The sequence below is a fragment of the Sinocyclocheilus anshuiensis genome, unplaced genomic scaffold (assembly GCF_001515605.1).
Source record: "Sinocyclocheilus anshuiensis isolate Anshui unplaced genomic scaffold, SAMN03320099.WGS_v1.1 scaffold2166, whole genome shotgun sequence".
Lineage (NCBI taxonomy): Eukaryota > Metazoa > Chordata > Actinopteri > Cypriniformes > Cyprinidae > Sinocyclocheilus > Sinocyclocheilus anshuiensis.
Genome location: NW_015557079.1, coordinates 1,267,118 through 1,276,679, shown reverse-complemented (window position 1 = coordinate 1,276,679; position 9,562 = coordinate 1,267,118). Strand labels below are relative to the sequence as shown.

Below are 9,562 nucleotides of genomic sequence, written 5' to 3'. Positions count from 1 at the left end.
GAAAATTAGTTCACCGCTCAGGTTTCACTTTCATGTGGTGTGACGCTCTGCGTATTATCCGCTCTATGAGTGTGCACTCCGCTCGCTCCACTCATATAGCGTTCATGCGAATCAGAACAGCAAAGTCCACTCAAAAATCGAGCCGACAGGAAACATGAAATCAAGCTATCTCGTGCTACTGCACCAAAATTACCCCACTGTAAAATTTAAAAAAAACACTGAGTGAGCAAAAATATGTGAGATAGCTAGTTATAATGGTAATTAAATAATGTTTACATATGTATAAAAGCCTACATTAAAATCTGTCATAGAAATTGGTCTCTTAATTAGAAATTAGCCTACTGATTGCCACCATTGATGTACAATTTTTTTTTTATAACATTAAAAATATCTGTATGACATTATATTCTGCAGTTCTTCCCTGTTGTACCGAATATCTACACTTTTCAAATTATCATATCGAAGTTAGAAATTCAAATATTGTGACAAAATTAATTTTGTAGGGTGCCACAAGTTTGTTAAAATTTCCAAAGGGGGCCGCGACTAAAGAAAGGTTGGGAAACACTGCTCTACAATATAAACAAAAGGTAGACCTTATTTTTAATTACATGGTCTTCCTCAGTCAAACCAATCAATATGACCTTATTAAATTACTTATAGCTAATAATCATGCAGTGAATACTATTCCAGTCATTTAATTATTGCTTGAAGGCTACATTACATTGGTTTAACTTAATTATAAAACTAATAAAGTACACTTTAAAGAGCAGTATGCATTTATCATTTAGCATATTAATTTGTTATCAGAATCAAATTTACCAACAGATGTAAAAATAAATAAAATAAAATAAAATAAAAGCCGATGACAGAAGCAATGAACATCATCCAAGTAATCACTTTTTACAAAGATACATTGCACTGCTAAACTAAAGCTGAAGACAATTCAGTTCAGTCCCTTCAAGCTCAGTGCATTCTGGGAGGGAAAAAAGATTGAGACTGCTGAAATGTGTGTGTCATCAGTCTAACAGAAAAAGGGATTCACTGGTCATAAACCAGCACTATTAGCTCAAAGTAAATTAATTATGGCCATTCAATACATTGAGTTTTATTTCTCTTAAAGAAAAAAATTCTCAATTGACAAGAGTGAACGCTGAAACAAAGGACAAAAACAACAATCCAGTGTGAAGCACCTAAATTCAGCCAAGAACACAAATGACTCACTCGGATGATTTAAACGAGTTTAAAACAGCGCTGACAAACAGGACAAACTGTGCGCAACGATACAGTCAGAAGGCTTTTCAATCTACAAATCGCCATCATTTACCATGGATTTACTAACTGCACCATGCTATTGTGACAGAAATGTGGGATATTCGTATCGAATTTTATTATATGATTGATATAGACATGTATTAAATGTATTGAAGGAGTAATGGAATATAATTACAGTATTTTTTGGGATTAAGCTATAGCGTTTGTGCAATTATACTAAATGTATTTAGATTTAAGCTACTACTACTGTCAACTCAAGCTACAGTCAAATGTGCATTTCTAGGAGACAAAAAAAGGAATATTATTAATATTGCAACTTACACTGCATACTGTGCTGAAGTACGCATCAAAGGCAACACAAACCTGTTTCATGATTTGAAACAATATCACTCATTAGAACATGCAATTTTTAATTGAAATTAATAGAAATTAATTTTTCTATGAAGATATTTATTTTGTTAAGGAAAAATGACTGGCAAAAGTGTAAAAATTTCAAAAAACATGAAGTGTTTGTCATGTTCTGACCAAAGGATGGATGGATGGATGTTCATTTAAAAAAAAAACATATCAGTTTCCACAAAAATGCTAAGCAGCACACACGTTTTCAAAAATGATAATCATAAGAAATTTTTCTTGAGCACCAAATCATGATATTAGAATGATTTCTGAAGGATCATGTGACATTGAATTGCATTGAATTGTAGTGTGTCACACATAAATACATCACAGCTGCTGTTTGACATGAATGCATGAACAAAGGCATGAAAATCAGCCATGTAAGCTGCACTCACCATGTCCCTCTATGTCACGATATAGCTGTGGCCATGACTGCACTGACTGCAACAGAACACCAACTGCACAACGATCTGAGAGAGAGACAGAGAATACACATTTATTAAACACACTCTGAGGGCCAATGTAACACTGCCGAGGAAATGCTTTAAGAGGCAAGAGCAGTGTGTTAAAGCCAGATCTGCAGAATAGACCGAGGTAATGGCTTGATTAATAATAGATGGGTGAAGCAGATTTTGATTGAATGACACTTGTTTGAGAAGTGTATCATTATAAAGAATTTTCAAGCTTGTCAAACCCGCTTCCACGCTCACACTATATGCTGTAATATACCATAATGAAACCTGTGAAAGAAATAGCTCAACCAAATCACCATTTATATCATTTAATACCTGTATGATCCCACTTTTTTCATTAAAATCTAGCCGTCAGCAGTAGCTCGGAAATGTCAATTGCATCAGCACATATTCAAACTTGGTGATCAAGATGTAATGCTCCAGGTTTGATGTCAATGACTGCAAATGCATTTGGTTCTTGTGTTTTTAAATATGAGAGAGCAAGAACTGAATTTGAAAGTGGACACCAAGAATTTCTGAGGCACCTATATTTTCACTTTTTTTTCTCTCTTTTCTTTATTTTAATGTATATACTACTGTTTAAAGCTTTGGGGGCTGTGAGATTTTGATTTTTTTATTATTTTAATTAATTAATTAATTTTTAAATGAATACTTTCATTCAGCAAGGGTGCATTAGATTAATCTAAAATGACAGCTAATTTTTCACAACGTTACAAAATTTTATTGCAAACAAATATTCATCAAGAAAATAAATATTCAATAAAGGAAACCTGAAGAAAAAAGATCTGAAAATGTAGCTTTGCATCACAGGAACAAACTACATTTTATATACAGTATATATATATAATTCAATATTATTAAAACAGAAGACCATTATTTTAAACCAAAATAATATTTCACAATTATACCCTTTTTACTGTACTTTTGATTAAATAAATGCAGTCTTGGTGAGCATAAGAGACTTCTTTCATTAACACACACACACACACACAAAAAACAAAAAAAACTTACCCAAACATTTATATAGCAATTTATGACTTCAGAGGAATTCAGAGAGACATTTGGACTATTTTTTGGAGTGTTTTTTTTTTTTTTGTCTTTTTGGAGCTTGTCAGCCACCAGACACTGTATGCAAAGCCCACATTCAGACAAAAAGCAGACAATTCAAAGTGACAATTTAAATCCCATCAGAAGCTTCCTCGTCTAATGAGGTCACTTCCTACTCCAAACACGAGCTGATCTACAACCAGCTTCCTCTTTCACCAAAGTCATTAAAAGAGTCTTCCTGCATTTTAGACATCTGGTTCACTGTCACGGTCAAGTCCAGTGAAGATTATGACTTTTTGTACTAGTTTCAATTGGATAGAATAGCTGCAAATGAGTAGTATTGTGAGTTAAAGTTGCATGCACGCTATTCACCGAAGCATGTGCACGATTCACCAGGCCTCATCTACCACATGTGTGGGTTTTTAATAAATGTGAGCATCAATATCAAGTAAAAAAGGCATATATTTGAGTCAGCAGAATATTATACCAAATCAAACAGGGAGAAATTGTGTATCGCCACATGAGAACCATTTCTCTGTTGTTTCTAACAGCGAAATTATTTCTCCTGATGTGACATCAATTGGCCATATCATCTGAGGAAGTCACATTCAGCACGAGCTCCACTGTGATGTTAAGCCACTACCAGAGACCGAACGACTACAGATTTCAGATTATTCTATGGTCACCGCACAGTGTGACTTGAATGTGTCTAGGACAGAGAGAGTGAGAGACAACACTGCCCTAATGTGACTGCAATAGCAGATTCGGTGTATGATATAAACACAGCAACAGACTATTTTATATATCTGCTACACAAACAAACACAAAAACAATTTTTCCAGACCCAACTTGTGGAAAATGGGCATCCTATGACCCCTTTAAATAGTCATTATAATACAATAAGCAAGATGTGTTCTCTAAGATGAGAGATCAAAACCCTGAAATAAAAAAAACAAAAAAAAAACAAAAAAAAAAAAGAGTTCTCTCAAAATAACAAACTTGGTGGTTTACTCACCGCCTTATTTTTTTTCCAGACAGAAAGACAGACAGAGACATATAATGAATAAAATAAAGCTATAGAATAAGTATAAAATAAAATAAGCAAGTATGAAATAAAGAAATGCATATAAAAAAAATAAGTATTAAATAAAATAAGTATAAATAAAAATAAGCAAGTATAAAATAAAAGCAATAAACAAAAAATGTAATTAAAATCAAGAAACAAAACAACAAAATACATCAAGGATATTTCTCTGCCTATAACTCAAAATGCTGCTCCAGTATCACTGCTTCCCTTGTTTGGAGAACAGATGAAGGCAGCCATACAAAAAAACATTTTCGATTATGATTAATTTAAATTATTTGAAGTGGCGGGACTTAATATGCTGACCACTTGCTTTGTTTGAGGTGTTAAAGGGATAGTTTACCCAAAAATGACAATTCTGTCATTAATTACACACCCTCATGTCGTTCTAAACCCGTAAGTCCTCCGTTCATCTTCGGAACACAAATTAAGATATTAGTTCTACCGCTCTCAAAGCGCCTCCTGCTGGCAGACAATCAGTTTGCATTTTCAATAAGCCCCTCTCCAGCAACATGTTTTTGTTGTTGCGCTTTTTTTTTTTTTCTGCAGCAACTCCGAGCACTTTTCATACTCTTTATACTGGCTAAAGCACATTTGTTTCAATCTATAAGAATAACCAGCCTACACTATCAGTCAAAAGTTTTTGAACAGTAAGTTTATTTATTTTTATTTTTTTTAAGAAGTCTCTTCTGCTCACCGAAGTACAGCAAAAACAGTAACATTTTGAAATATTTTTACTAAGTCTTCAGTGTCACATGATCCAGAAATCATTCTAATATGATGATTTGCGGATTATAAATATTTAAATCAGCTAAGTACATTTTTTTTTTTAGGATTCTTTGATGAACAGAAAGATCCAAAGATCAGCATTTTTTTCAACAAATGATTTTTGAGCAGCAAATCAGAATATTAGAATGATTTCTGAAGGATCATGTGATTGGAGTAATGATGCTAAAAATATAGCTTTGAAATCACAACAATAAATTATATTTTCAAATATTTTCAAATAGAAAACAGTTATTTTAAAATAACTGTTTTCTATTTGAAATTTCTAAAATATTATATGGTTTTATATGAGGTGTCATAGACTTGGCAAATTAATTTTTCATAAGTTTGTATGCACAGAGATCTGTTGTGGGCGTTCTTGGCAGTTTTTACGAGGCTTTTTTTTAATAGTGTTCATATCGATATCGGAATTATATCGTATCGACCGAAATTAAAAAATATATTGTGATATAAATTTTGGCCATATCGTCCAGCCCTAGGTTCAACCGTAATTTTACAAAGCTATGAGAATACTTTTAGTACGCAAAAAAAAAACAAGATTAATCTATGTTAGAGCTGTGGTGTTATTTGATTAGCAGACAGAAACCGGTATTTATTGGCTTCAGTCTCTTTAAGACCAAAATGCACGGACCTAATACTGACACCCATCCGGTTTCTTTCTCACCCGTTTACGTTCACTTAAGACATAACCGACTGTGTTTACTTGAATACTTGCCAAAGCGGGTATTTTAATAACTTGTGTATGTGAAAGAGGAAACACGCGCTGTCTGAGTCGCTCCTCTCTCTCTGCGTGTGCACGCTTCGGTTGCGCGCGGCAGCGGCTGAGCGCACAGAAAAAAGTTCAAATTGCTTGAATGTGTAAACTGGCAAGACAAAACATGTGCAAATGATAAACTTTCACTCTATGATGATTAAACTTAACAGTTAATCCGCGAATCACACGCGTGCCGAATCGTGGGGCCTGGTCCGTACGGATCACGGATCATCTACGATCCGTTGCACCCCTAGTCAGCTGCGTCACGCGGATACGTTTTCTACATTGTTTACGCTTTGATTTGAACGTAAACAACGTATCCGTGTGGCGCAGCTGACACAGAATAGCATACGCTGTTTACGTCCAGCGGATACTCTCCAAAATGGAGCTATAGGGTGACGTGGAGGAGACGAATTGTTGAATAAAGTCGTTATTTCTGTTTTCTTTGCGTACAAAAAGTATTCTCGTAGCTTCGTACAATTACGGTTGAACCCTGATGTCACATGGATTATTTTATCGATCTCCTTGCTACGTCTCTGGACCTTGATCGTGGTAATTACATTGCTGTCTATGGGAGGGTCAGAGAGCTCTCAGAATGCATCAAAAATATATTTATTTGTGTTCCGGAGGTCTTACGGGTTTAGAATGACATGAGGGTGAGTAATTAATCACAGAATTTTTTTTATTTTTGGGTGAACTAACCCTTTAAGACGGTTTGCATAATACAACTATTTATTTAAAAAATAAAACATGACCAGTTGTTCATCATGATCAATCACAGGTCTATACAACTCACACACACATGCTATAAAAAAACCCCAGCAAAACAGACAAAGTTGAAAACCTCCGCTCCACCATTTACAGGTGCATCTCAATAAATTAGAATGTCGTGGAAAAGTTCATTTATTTCAGTAATTCAACTCAAATTGTGAAACTCGTCTGGATCCGCTCCTCTGCTATCAACGAGAGGAACGTCTGTTCTTCCGCAACAGACAACAAAACTTTTTGGTTGTAAAAAAAAAAAAAGGTGCGAGATAGAGATTTGTTGAGATAGTGAATTGGTGGGGTTTTGTTAAATGTGAGCCAAAATCATCACAATTAAAAGAACCAAAGACTTAAACTACTTCAGTCTGTGTGCATTGAATTTATTTAATACACGAGTTTCACAATTTCAGTTGAATTACTGAAATAAATTAACTTTTCCACGACATTCTAATTTATTGAGATGCACCTGTAGAACAACATGGGGTGAGTTATTAATACCAATTTTCATTATGGAGCAATTGTTACTTTAAATCTGCTATGTGATCATAAACAACACTCATAACTTTGTAATAATCTAACAAAACACACAACATTTACGACTTTCCACGCCTTCCCTTGTTTTCTGTCAATCACTTCAAGGTGATTGTTGGCTTCCCTCATTCAAGACCTAAGAACATCCTTCAGCTCGCCCGTATCAATGCCCAGGGTTATGTTATAGTCAATCTTTTTAACAGTTTTATAGTTATGTGCTAATTAAAGGCTTACGCTGTATCCTCATTGAGCTAGGTGACATCAGACATGCACACAGAGGTGCTAACAAACACATGACGTACATGAGATGTGCCAAAACTGCATGGGTGCCGTCATGAGTCTGTCAAATATTGTTGCCTCAAATTACAGGTTCTTTTGTGTGCAAACACACATACACCCAGCCTCCCATCAGCAGACAGTGACGCAAGCAGACATGGTACGACTTAACCTTTTGCTGTACGGCGTTTTCACAATAGCATTCCACACATGCTCCAACAAACCAGTTTATCTGTTCAGAAAGGACTGGTGCAGAAACCTATATGCTCCCCTGCTTCTGGAAGGCAATGATTCCCTCTCTGTCCAGTACTGTAAAACAAAAATAAGCCTACTCTACCTCTCTGGCCCTCACAAAGGAAGAACTTATTTAGGGCCAACGGGGGACTAATGCAACCGATCATCTAGAAAGCATAAAGGTATTGCATATATGATAGGAAGTCTGATCCTAGACCAACACAGACCCTCAAAAAAACAACAACAAAAAAACAAAAGCAGTGCTCTATGAATAATGTTCGTACACTCAGTGTTTGGTATTGACAGCTGTACTTCTTTGATTCTTTAGAACTGGAACAAATGCAGTAAAAATTGGAGAAAACAAAAATGTGTCGAGGAATGATTTTTTGCTGAATCTGTTAATGTTCAGAGGATCACTTACATTATGGTTCAAAAGTTTAAGGTCGGTAAGATTTTCTTAATGTATCTGAAAGACGTTTCTTAGGCTTAACCAAGGCTTAAATAAAACAGTATATAGAGTAAACGGTAATATTGTGAAATATTACAAATTTAAGTAACAGTTTTATATTTTAATATTTTTTTTAATGTAATTTATTCCTGTGGTGGCAAAGCGCAATTTTCAGCATCATTACTCCAGTCTTCAGTGTCACATGATCCTTCAGAAATCATTATAATATGCTGATTTACTGCTTATGTAACATTTCTCATGCTTGTCAATGTTGAAACAGTTATGTTGCCTAATATTTCTGTGGAATTACATATTTTAGTATTCTTTGATAAATAAAATGTAAATAAATAAAGACTACATCATGGTGTTAACAATATTATATTTAGCATATCACTAGCTAATAACTGCCCACTTGGCTGATTTTTGTATTAAACACAATGTTTCAGAATTCACACCAAAATATTTAAAAATCAAGTTAAGTAAAGGTTACAGTAAAAGGGATAGTTCACCAAAAAACGCAGATTGTCTCATCATTTTCCAAATCTGCATGACTTTGTCTGGCATGAAACACAAAGGAAGACATATTCTATATATTTATATAGAAATGTCTTAGCTTAGACATTATGATAAATGTTCTTTTGTGTTCTGTGCAAGAAATAAAAGTTTGGAACAACATGAGGATAATTTACTGTCATTGCTCAATCCCCAACTGGCCAAACAAAAGACTAATATATCGTCCAAACCAATGTATTGGCAAGAAAGAGATCTACAAGGAAATCAAGAAGCAAAGAGAGAGATTCAAAGCATCAAAAAAAAAAAAAAAAACTAAACTAAGCTAAAATAAAATAAAATAGCCAGGATGTTTCCTTGCCTTTACAGCCCAATATGTATATGAAAAGTGGTCTGGATGAAAAGTAGGGATGTAACGATTCACTCAACTCACGATTCGATTCACGATTTTGATTTCACGATTCGATTCAATTCACACTTTTTTTTAACAAAATGAGATTTAAAGGGATAGTTCACCCAAAAATGAAAATTTGATATTTATCTGCTTACCCCCAGGGCATCCAAGATGTAGGTGACTTTGTTTCTTCAGTAGAACACATTTGATGATTTTTAAGTCCAACCGTTGGAGTCTATCAGTCTTATAATGCATGGCAATGGTAACAAAATCTATGAGAGTAAAAAAAGCATGCACAGACAAATCCAAATTAAACCCTGCGGCTCGTGACGACACATTGATGTCCTAAGACACGAAACGATTGGTTTGTGCCAGAAACCGAACAGTATTTATGTCATTTTTTACCTCTAATTCACCACTGTGTCCAACTGCTTTGAGCGCGCGCACGGCTTCCGGTGCATGAGGTGTGTACGCGCTCTGGCGTAGTTTACGCAAGCGCCGGAAGTGATCTCCCGCGCGTATACTTCACTCATTGTTTACACAGTGCAGTCATTGTAGGTACGACGGCTAATCAAAATGGTACTTACTTGCG

At 34.9% G+C, this 9,562-nt stretch overlaps 1 protein-coding gene across 1 annotated transcript in view; it reads right to left on the bottom strand.

The window, feature by feature from the left end:
• LOC107676875 (B-cell CLL/lymphoma 9 protein-like) overlaps positions 1-9,562 on the bottom strand; it is a 51,838-nt gene that overhangs the window by 23,776 nt on the left and 18,500 nt on the right. The window contains exon 3 of the mRNA XM_016471600.1: positions 2,064-2,138. The gene's annotated coding sequence lies outside the window, so the exon portion shown is untranslated. The remainder of the gene's footprint in view (positions 1-2,063; positions 2,139-9,562) is intronic.